The 12123-nt window shown below is 40.2% G+C and overlaps 1 long non-coding RNA gene across 1 annotated transcript; it reads right to left on the reverse strand.

Annotated features, from left to right (window-relative positions):
- Nucleotides 1–233: 233 nt before the first annotated feature.
- LOC132188836 (uncharacterized) lies at nt 234–845 on the reverse strand. The gene is made up of 2 exons (XR_009440922.1): nt 738–845; nt 234–593 (listed from the first exon to the last, which is right to left on the reverse strand). It is a non-coding gene; the product is annotated as an uncharacterized LOC132188836 (long non-coding RNA).
- Nucleotides 846–12123: the final 11278 nt, after the last annotated feature.

Consider the following 12123-nt stretch of genomic DNA (forward strand, 5'->3'; position numbering starts at 1 on the left):
GCTTTTTTGTGGGGACCCATTTATACTAAATTAGAAAGCTTAATATGCAAAAATCCAACTAGTACAGTAAAAGCAAACCCAAATGAAAATCCAGATGCTTAAATGCTCTTATTGATGCATTCTCACTGAAGCCAACCAGATATACATTTATTTCTCTTTCCATTGCCACTCACCAGCATTTGTTCTAGGTTATTGCAGGTTATATGAATCATCATCATTGATGACTGAAACTCTGAACAAGAAATGATACAACGCTTTTGCTATTTCTGTTCCATCACAAGATGAAAATCCAGATGCTTAAAATCCAACTGGCAAGGCTTAAACAATAAACAATATTCGCACAAAACAAGCTAAGAGGGGAGTAACAAAGCCAGATTGTTATGCAGAGGAATAATAGAGCAAAATACGGGTGAGGATAATCTGACCCAGCCGCTCAAATGGCAAATATGCTACTATCAACGAAGAAATCCCATGGCCTACGCAGTTGAGTTCCAGTAACAAGAGCTAAGCTGCTGCTACATCTGAAGAGCAGGAAATCCACCCAACATCACGAATCCAACATCACAAACCACCACTAAAAATCCACCCCAAATCTGCCATTACATAAACCCTTAAATCAGCCACCCATCTATTTAAATCCTCAAAGCCAACAAAATCACAATCCATATCCAACAATCAATACCCACAAATTCAACACAAAAATACTTAAATCAAACTAACGAAATACTAGAGATTACCTAACGTTGTGATTTATGAGCACAAAGACCATCAGAGAAGTGGAGTCCTCGCCGACTAGCACGCGGGGCAACTGGAAGGGACGGGCAGGCAGTTGCGAGACTTACAACACAAGAGAGGCGAGAGAGGCTGAGACTCTGCAGATGGGGGTGCAGGGTCAGAGAGGAGAGAGCGTAGAGAGCAGAGAGGCGAGAGAAGATAGGGGCGGGGCGGCAGATGGGTCTATTTAGGCTTAGGGTTTGATATTTAGATAGGTATATATATAATCCCAAAACGGTGTCGTTTTATCTTCCCCACTAATCGGTTCTTATCGGTTAAATCAGTTAACCGATAACAAATGGTTAACCGGACTAGACCGGACAGATAAGAATTTCGGTGTAAAATTTCTAACTGATAAGAATATCGGTTAAATAGTTACGATTAATATCAGTTTGGTCAAAATTGGTAGATGGCCGGTAATCGGTAACCGGTTAATCTGCTCACCCCTACACCCAATGGGCCAGTAGTAGAATATAAGCCACTTGTTCCAACAATCTCCACCTTGGTGAGTATTCACCTATTTGAAGATAATCAAGTATTGAGCCTCCACCTGGAACTGATAAGTTTGGAGATGCCGCCTCCTCTCCTTTCCTTTCTAGCACCTGAAGACATTTGTCAAGTCTAAGCAATGCTTGAACTTGTCTGTGGTAACATGTTTCATCAACATGTCCGTTGCATTATTAGAAGTGTGAATCTTTTCAAGTAACAATTCACCTATAACAATAATTCCCTGATCTTGTAAAACCTCACATCAATGTGTTTGGTTCTCCCATGATACACCTGGTTCTTTGCCAAGTAAATGACCTCTGACTATCATAATACAACGAAACTCCACCTTGCTGAATACCCAGCTCCCTGACTAACCTTGTAAGTCACAAAGCTTCCTTTGCAACCTCAGCCACTGCCATGCACTCTGCCTTAGTTGTGGACATCGCAATCGTGGACTGGATCATAGACCTCCAACATATGAGTCCTCTTGCAAGAATGAAAACATAACCCGTGGTCGACTTCCTGTCATCCAAATCCCCTACATAATCTGCATCTACATACTCGACAATTGATAAATCACTTTTCTGTCTGACAAAGGTGATGTCATACTCTGTAGTACCTTTCAAGTATCTAAAAATCCATTTGACTACATCCTAGTGCTGTCTCCTTGGATTTGCCATGTACTTGCTCACCACACTAACTACATGAGCCAATTTTGGCCTGGTACATACCATAACATACATCAGCCATCCCACTGCACTAGCATATGGGACCTTAGACATGTCTTCAGTTTCTTCAACTGTCTTTGGATACTGTGAGGTAAACAAATAGAAGTGATTCGCCAAAAGCGTACTCATCGATTTCGCATTCTCCATGCGAAATCTCTCCAACACCTTTTTCACGTAGCTGGCCAGAGATAGCCACAATTTCTTGGCATCCATGCCCCTACGAATCTCCATCTCAAGAATTTTCTTGGCTGTGCCCAAATCCTTCATATCAAATTCTCTACTCAACAAAACTTTCAGTTTGTTAACCTCCATTATACTCTTAGCTGCAATAAGCATATCATCTACGTACAGTACCAGAAAAATAAATGAGCCATCATCAAGGCTCCTCACATAAACACAACAGTTATACTCACATCTCTTGTAGCCAATTCTGATCATGTAGAAGTCAAACCGCTTATACCACTGCCTTGGAGACTACTTCAACCCATAAAGCGACTTCTTCAATTTACAGACCAAGTGCCCCTGTCCAGGTTGATTGAACCCTTCTGGCTACTCAATGTAAATCTACTCCTTCAAATCAAGTGGAGAAAAGTTGTCTTCACATCCATGTGCTCCAATGCCATGAGATAATGAGCTACCAACGCCAATACCACTTTGATGGAAGTATGTCTGACCACTAGGAAAAATATTTCCTCATAATCATCCCCTTTCTACTATGAATAACCATTTGCTACTAGGCGAGCCTTGAACTTTGTTTTGCCAAATACTACCTAAATTAATAGATAATATTTAGTACGTTTTATTCACAAGTGCACAAGATCAAACGATAGTATAGCAGACAAATACGAGATCATTCCCATGAGGATTGGTAAATTATGTTTAGAAGTAAATTCCTATTTAATTAAAAGATAAAATTCAATTGTTACGGTTTAATTTAATAAAATAAAAGATAAACAAAAACTAAAAAGGATTAGGGTTTTGATATCCACCACTAATTATATTAAGCTAATATAACAATATGTCAATGCTTTGATCATGTTATGCATATCTAATGTTTGTCAACCTAAGGGCATGGGTGTCTACTCCTTAAGCTATTGATTTCCTTAAGTAACGAATTAGGATGGGTGTCTATTCTAATTCTTTTCTTTCTTAAAGGATTTAGCATGAGTGTCTACTAAGTTGTTCTTTAAGAAAGCATAAAACTGTGGAAATGGACAAACACATGAGGCCTAGGGCATGGGTGTCTACTCCCGATTCCCCATGTTGATTAACTCAAGAATCGTGGTATTGATTCTTTTGTTACTTATGTTAAACCCAGGACTCGGTCATCCAAATTGATTTAACTAACTAGTACATACCACATGCATATGTTGGCCAAACAGACACATATGAGGAATTCATGAAAGCAAGTATTAGTCAAGTTAAATAGCACAACAAGATCATCACAAAGGCGCCAATATTGAAATATTAATTAAACATAACTAGGGCTTCAATCTAGCCCTAAATAAAATATAAACTACATAATAAAAATAAAAGGTAAAAGAGAAGAAAAACCCAAACTCCTCTTGATTCAGCCTTTAGTTCCTTTCCAGAGCTTGTGCCTTTTTTCTCCACACTTATTCCTAGAGGCTAAGAGGTCTATTTATAGGGCTTAGGAGAGTCGTAGAAGCCCTAGTAATCCTAGAAATTTCGGAGATTTAAGTCCAAGTCCAATTAGGATAAAGAAAACCTAAGTCCAAATCGAAATAGGATTCGCCCAAAATTGCGGTCTCATCTTGTAGGGCGATTTTGGCCTTACGATACTCCGAATTGGGAAAATTATTATAACAATAATTTGTACAATTTTGAGTTAGCTTTCCAATGCCGCTTGAATCACCTCAATCGGATATTTGAGATGGAAGTTATGGTCAAAATACCGAGAGGTATGCAGAATCCAATTTTGCTTCTAATCCGATTTTGACTCCAATTTGAGAAATTCCGAATTAATCATTTCCTTTATTTGATTAAACTGAACCATGATTGGCTAAGCTTAACCATATCTTCTAGGTCTTCCCAATTTGCCCTTTAAGCTTGGAATTTTTCCAGAAACACTTTCTTTTCTTCCAAAAACCTATAAAACAAAGAAAATACAAAAAAGAAGTAAAATGGCATGAATTAACTAAAACTAAAGGATTAAAACATGTAAGTTAAGGGCTAAAAATATGAACATTTGGCACTTAACAAACTTTCCCCCCCATTTTTCTAATATTGTTTCATTTTTCTTGAACACCCATTTGCACCCTATCGTCCTCTTCCTCTCTGGAAGCTTCACCAAATCCCACATCTAGTTTTTATGCAGAGACTCCATCTTTTCAGCCATAGCACCCACCCATCTGCTCTTCTCTTGGTTATTGACAGCCTCTTGAAAAGTAGTAGGATCTCCACTGCTGATGACTAGAGTATAAGAAGGCATGTCTTCAAAATCGTACCTGGTTGGTGGCCTAATAGTGCGTCTAGGCCTGTTTGTGGCTATAGTGTCATGCTCTTTAACTCCTGAAGTAGAGGTCTCTATAGCCTGAGAAGCATTCTCCTGCACAGGAGTCTTTAACTCCACCTGCACCACCTTCTTATCACTGTTACTGCTTTCTGGCACCTGTTGCTCTTTTACCTTGAGTACTCTTCTACATGGAATTTTTACCACGTCTCTACTGATCACAACCTTGTTTGCCTTCGGATCCCAAAACTTGTAACCCTTAGCCCCTTTCCCATATCCGAGAAAGACACTGTCTAGACTTTGGATCAAGCTTCAATTGCTCTTCACTATGTATGTGAATATAGGCTGGACAACCAAATACTCTCAAACCAGAGTATTCTACCTCATTATTTGTCCACACCTCCTTTGCAACTTTCCCATGTAGTGCTACCCTCGGGGACCTGTTGATCAACTAGCATGCCATACTCACTGCATTTGCCCAGAAAATCTTTGCAAGTGATAAGTGCTAAAATATTCATATTTTCAGCCCTTAACTTGCATGTTTTATTCCTTTGGTTTTACTTAATTAGGCCATTTTAATTTCTTTTTGTGTTTTTTTTATGTTTTTATAGTCTTTTGGAAGAAAATGAAGTAAAACTGGGTTATTTGGGCTCAAAAAGAGAAGATGGAAAAAATTGGAACTCCCTGACACTGCGATCAATCGCAGGTACCTGCGATCGAGTGCAATACCCGAGAGGACATAGCACAAAGCAAGCCAGGAACGATCGAGCGCATGCCAGAAGAAGGATCAATCGCAGACCTGCGATCGAGCGCACCGTGCACAGGAGACAAACCAAGGTGGCGGCTAAGATGTCCCTATTTCCATATTAGGGTTTTCCAACTCCCAATTGTAACAGGATTGAAACCCTACGAGTTCCCTAGGGTTCCAAGGACTTCTAAAGCCTATAAATAGACTCTTAAGCCTTTAGAATAGGGAGAGGTTTTTGCAAGGAGAGAATAGGAGCTTGTCAAGTTCAAGTCTCGGGTTTATTCTTTTCCTTTCTTTTCTTTTATTTTATGAAGATGTTTAACATCAACTTTATGTGTAGCTAATTTAATTAGTAGGGCTTGATTGAAGCCCTAGTTATGTTTTGTTAATATTTCAATATTGGCGCCTTTGTGATGATCTTGTTATGCTATTTAACTTGATTAATATCTGCTTGCATGAATTCCTCATATGTGTATGCCTGATCAACATATGCATGTGGTATGGACTAGTTAGTTAAATCAATTTGAATGGCCGAGTCCTGGGTTTAACATAAGTAACAAAAGAAATCCACAGCAGGTTCTTGGGTTAATCAACATGGGGAACTGGGAGTATATGCCATGCCCTAGGCCTCGTGTGTTTGTCGATTTCCATAGAACATATGCTTTCCTAAGGAACAACTTAGTATAAATCATGCTAAATCCCTTATGAATGAAAAGAGTTAGAGTAGATGCCATGCCTAACTTGTTGCTTAGGGAAATCTATAGTTTTAGGAGTATACGCCATGCCCTAAGGTTGACAAACATTAGATATGCATAACCTCATCAAAGCATTGGCATATTGTTATATTAACTAAATATAATTAGTGGTGGATATCAAAGCCCTACCCTTTATTATCATCACTTCAAAAATCAATATTTGTTTTGTTTTTGCTTATGGAATCTATTTTTAAACATAAATTCAGCAATCCTCATGGGAATGATCCTGTACTTGCACCATATACTACTATGTTGACCTTATGCACTTGCAGGTAAAACGTACAAATTATTATCTATTAATTTAGGTAATATTTTGCACGACAAGTTTTTGGCACCGTTGCCGGGGATTGCGGCGAATTTTGTTTAAATTTATCTTCCTTTAAGTTTTGTTATTTTAATTTAGTATTAGCAAAAAAAAAAAAAAAAATCATCACAAATAATTTCTTGTTTTCCCTAACTTTTCTGTTTTCTGTTTTAGGTTGCAAATTGACATTCTGTGAGTGCGATCAATCGTCAGCCAAGTGTGATCGAGCGCACTGCGATCGAACGCACAAACCTGTGATCGAGCTTAGTTCCAGGGAGCTTCTGGACCAAGTAGTACTGAAGGTGCCTAACTGAAGAAGCAATCAAGTTCATGCAAGGTCGTCGATCTCAAGCCTCACCCGTTTTTCCCCTCGATCCTGAAATTGAGCGGACAATTCGACAAAGACCTAGTGACAAAGAAGGAGAAGAAGAAGTTGAAATGGAAGATTTGCAAGAAAATCCAATTGGGCCAAGACCCCTGGAAGCAAATCCACCACGAGTGAGGAGACCAATGAAGCAAGCATACGTACCAACAAACCTCCATCAACCCTCATGCATAGCATACCAACCGGAGGTGGATGGCAGCAATTATATTTCTCTCCAAATTCTCAATGCATTGACTCACTTTAGAGGCACAGCTACTGAGGATCCCAACTTGCATCTTAAGGAATTCTTTGACTTATGGAAGCTGCAACATGTCCAAGGCCTAACTCCAGAGAGACTCAGGTTAGTCCTCTTTCCTTTTTCCTTGAAAGATAATGCTAAACTGTGGTACAATTCCTTGCCTGCAGAGTCCATTCATACTTGGGAAGAATTGACCACCAAGTTTCTGAAGAGGTTTTTCCTAGCCCAGAAGACAAAGCAACTTAAAAGGGAACTTTAAATGTTCCAACAGCGAGACGGAGATTTGTTCTTTGAAGCCTGGGACCACTTCAATTCCTTACTTCTAAAGTGCCCACACCACAATATTCCTCAAGATGAGCAGGTACAAATTTTCTATGAAGGATTAGATGATACTAACAAAGGGATGGTTGATTCAGCTTGCGGAGGAACACTTATGGAAAGGAGTAGTGAGCAAGCTGTGGAACTTTTTGAGACATTCAGTGAGCACTCACAGCAATTCTGTTCAAGAGAAAGGAGAGGAGTCAAAAGCAAGGGCATGTATGAAGTGAATCTCAATGGGGGATCAACCAATCAGTTGGCTGCAGTAGAAAAGAAATTGGATATGCTCGTCAAGGCCATGACTGTTCAGAAAATTTCACCTCTGCAACAAGACACTCCAATCCAGGTATGTGCTATTTGTGCCCATTTAGATCACACCATTGAGAAGTGTCCGTTACCTTCTTGTGCAGAACAAGAAGAGGTGAATTTTGTGGGACAAAACAATTATCCCCACAAGAACAACCCATACTCCAATACTTACAATCCAAGTTGGCGTAACCATCCAAATTTTTCCTGGAGTAATAATCAAGGACAACAGAAAGGGCCCTAACAAGCAAGTCAACCAGCTCAAGAGCCAAAGATGAACCAACTGGAGAACAAGATACATAACCTGGTGACTTCACAACAGCAATTCATGGCTGATCAAAAACATGTCAATACAAAGACTGAGTAAGCCATACAAAAGCTGGAAGTGCAAATGGGTCAGATGGCAAAGGAGCTGAGTGAGAGGAAGCAGGGAGAATTCCCAGCTCAAACAGTACCTAACCTAGGCAATCAATAGCGGCTGAAGGTAGCTACAGTTCTAAGAGGTCCTACTCCTACAAGAGCACTTGAGCCAAATTCTGAAGAGCTCAAGTGCAGCTCTTCACACTAGGAGTCCTACAGTCACCAGTAGACGCATTTGAGCAGGCAAGAACCTCAAGTGCATCTACTCACAACAGTGGTATTGATGCCACTAAGAGGGCGGTAACATTTTCTCTCTTGTCTTTTCATCTTACTTTCTTTCCTTCACATATGTTTTGATTATCCTTGATGTTTTGACCTTTGCTTTTCTTTTGTTTGATTTTTCAAAAAAAAAAAAAAAAAAAAATTATTCTGGTACTACGATCGATCGCAGGGTACTTACGATCGAGCGCAGTTACCGAAAGGTAGCTCGATACTTTCTGTTAGTGCGATCGAACGCACCTTAGGTGCGATCGAGTGCACTATGCCCAGGCATGCGTACCTCTGACCGAATGCAATCGAACGCACCTGGAGTGCGATCGAGTGCACTCGGGCAGCAAGGCCTGCGAACTATTTAGGTCACTTTTTCCCCATGGCCCACAACTTTCTCCTGGCGCCGTACAGACCCTCTCCAAGCCCCCCACCTCCAGCACTCGTCTTCCTCCCATCTTACGCCTCATTTTCACAAATCTCACCACTCCACCACCACATAAGTCATTCTCCGGCCACCATACCACCTTCTTTCACCGAAAACCACCTCATACATCCCACTCTCACCCCCAACCCTCAATATCTCCAAACACTCATCCAACCTCCATTTTGTTTAATTTTTCTCGCAATTGTGGGTGTTTACCCACCCACATTGCCTCTATGTTGGAATTTTTTGCATATTTGCAGGGAGTTTGGAACATCCTAGGTTGGAGTTGTCTTTGTGGTCAACCAGAGTGCACACTACTTGTTCGACAAAAGTCCCCAACCAAGTTCCAAATGCCTAGAACACGTGCTTCATCTTCCAGAGGGTCTGGAGCTCATGTTATTTCTCCCCCATCAGCTTTTGAAAAGCGGGAGCTGCTGTTTGAAACCACTTTCACCATAAGAGAAGATTTTCAACACAATGAGGCGACTCAATGGGCGGTCACCGAGTTTAGGCGAAGGGGCCTCAAGAAGCTCTTTAAACCGGTCACCTCTACCGTTTATCGGAAGTTGGTCGTGGAATTCTATGCCATGCTTTCCCATGACTGTGACAACCCAGCCACTCTCTCCTCAAATGTACAAGGCTAAATTGTTCATGTAACGAGGGCCGACATAGCCCCCGCCTTGCAGTGCAATGATGAGCATCCTCTCGAAACTGCAAATCTTGCCGAGCAATCGGCCCGATATTATATGGCGGAGATCATTGAAGACATGTGCGAAGGGAACTATGCAGATGCCCACCACAATGCTGGCAGCCGGTCCAAGTTGCCGCGGAGGTTATGGTTCGTAGACTCGGTGCTTCACCGCAATGCATTCCCCTTGGGACACAAAACTCAAAGGCGTGATCAATTCTTTCAAACTCTCTACGCCTTTCATAAGGATGTATGGTACTCCATTCCTGACATCATTTGGAACCAAATCCATAAATTTTTGAATAGAGTGCACATTGGGGGAGCTGAGTCCACACATTCATGGGGATTGCCTTTCCCCTATTTGATCACATATATTTTGCGGAAAAAGTGCATTAAGGGCACCGCAGCTGATGAGCTAGTCACCACCACTCCATTATTTGGCATTCGCCAATGGAACAAGAGCTGCTCCCATATGCCCCGGGCACATCTAGAGGAAGAGGAAGAAGCAGATGAGGTCGAGCCAATGGCTGAAGATGAACCGGCAGTTGAGCCGGTAGATGAAGATGAGGAGGAGACCTTAATTGATGTTCGAGCCATCCAATACCGATCCCTTTGTGAACAAATGAACGGTCTTCGGAGGGAGCTAGTTGATCAAAGAAGGAAGGCTAGGGAAGATAAGGTTGCCATGGACAAATGCTTAGCTGCCCTAGAAGCATTGATGCGATCCATCCTAACCTGATTACCACCACCACCTGGAGCATCTACTTCTGGACAACATTGAGAGGGGACCACAGTCTGGTTGAAGACGTAAAACTTAGCGCTCATGGGAGGCACCCCATAGCATATCCTTTTGTTTTATTGTTTGTTTTATATTATTTTGTTTCTGTTTGTTTGTGTTTTATTTTTTTTATTTTTTATTTTTTGTATTTCAAGTATTTTCTCACATTTTTACATTCTGTTATTGTGATCGATCGTACCTTGCGTGCGATCGGACGCAGATTTCCATTTGGCATTTCATCACATTCTGTTAGTGCGATCGAACGCACCATGCGTGCGATCGAGCGCACTTGGCAGCATCCCATAGTTAGTTTTTTTTTTTTTTGTTCTGTTCAATTTTTATTTCGTTTTAGTTTTGTTCATTTTTACTTGTTTGTGTGTTTTATTATTTTGCAGGGACAAGTGTGCTTCAATTCAAGTTTGGGGTGTGCTACGAGCCATGCTTTCCAAGACTATGTCCACCATCTCTCGGGTACATTCATTCCTTTACTTAGACATATTGGGAACAATGTGTCATTTAAGTTTGGAGGTATGGGAAACACACACACTTTGTCCCAGTTTTACTTTGTTTATGTTGAAAAAAAAAAAAAAAATCAAAAAGAAGAAAAAATATATGCATGTTCATGTTTGTCTTAAAATTTTGGTTGATCTTAAAAATTGTGATTTGATTTCATTGGTGAGCTTAAAATTTTGAACACATGATTTAATAATTGAGTCTTTCAGTTTGGTTACTTGCTTAGGACAGTTGAGAATTCACATGTTTGATCTAATCTTATACAAGCACATTAGTACATAATTTGTGAGGTATAACATGAAGGTTGATGTGTGTGTTTCTATGTCTTAAGTGAAACTGGATGATTTATTAGATGGATACCTTGGTATATATTTATGTGAAAAAAAAAAAAAAGAATAAGAGAAAAAAATTAATGATCATTGATAAGCTTTTCACTGAGTAACTAGACTTCTTGCCTCAAAGCATTGAGTGTTCACGTCAAAAGTTGAAGAATTTTGACTTGGTTAATGTCATGGTTAGTTTGGTTTCGTAGCCTTTTTGACTTGAGTTAGTAAGTCCTAGGGGTGTCTCTACACCTAATACCCTAAAACCATCTGGTTTGGGAGTCATTGACTTAACACTCGTTACATGGGTCAATTAGAAAGCTTAAGGGAATCAAGCATTGCACAACCTGACAAAGCAAAAAAAAAAAAAGAAGAAGAAAGAGAAAAATATGCCATTGTTGTTCATTCTAATAGGGATTTCAGTGAACTTTGAAATATTGAGACATTGCACATTAGAAACAATTGGAAGCGTCATATTTATGTGCTAGTTCACTTTACCCTATTTTCAAACTTGTGATGTCTTAGCATGTCTTTTGTCAGTAATTAAATTTTAAAATTGCAATTCATTGTGAAGATGGAGTTTATTTTTTTAAGCTTGCTAATGAATAAGAATCATGGTTTTGAGTGATACCTTAATTTTCGGATAGCATAAACTCTTGCATGATGTTTGTGGGTAACATTTCTGAAAAACCCTCACGAGACTCCACTCGTCCACTAGGGAATTCCTAGGGGTTTAAAAGACTTGTTGCATACGCTAAATGCAATCGTACATCCCACGAAAGATGGATTTATCTCTTGTTTTCTGTTTTTCCATTCTTGTTTTTAGTTCTGTATTGCTAAGGGACTAGCAATATGTAAGTTTGGGGGTGTGATAAGTGCTAAAATATTCATATTTTCAGCCCTTAACTTGCATGTTTTATTCCTTTGGTTTTACTTAATTAGGCCATTTTAATTCCTTTTTGTGTTTTTTTATGTTTTTACAGGCTTTTGGAAGAAAATGAAGTAAAACTGAGTGATTTGGGGTCAAAGAGAGAAGATGAGAAAAATTGGAACTCCCCGACACTGCGATCAATTGCAGGGTACCTGCGATCGAGCGCAGTACCCGAGAGGACATAGCACAAAGCAAGCCAGGAACGATCGAGCGCATGCCAGAAGAAGGATCAATCGCGGACCTGGGATCGAGCGCACACAGGTTGCGATCGAGCGCACCCGTGCACAGGAGACAGACCAAGGTGGCAGCTAAGATGTC

The sequence above is a fragment of the Corylus avellana genome, chromosome ca7 (assembly GCF_901000735.1).
Source record: "Corylus avellana chromosome ca7, CavTom2PMs-1.0".
NCBI classification, from domain to species: Eukaryota; Viridiplantae; Streptophyta; class Magnoliopsida; order Fagales; family Betulaceae; genus Corylus; species Corylus avellana.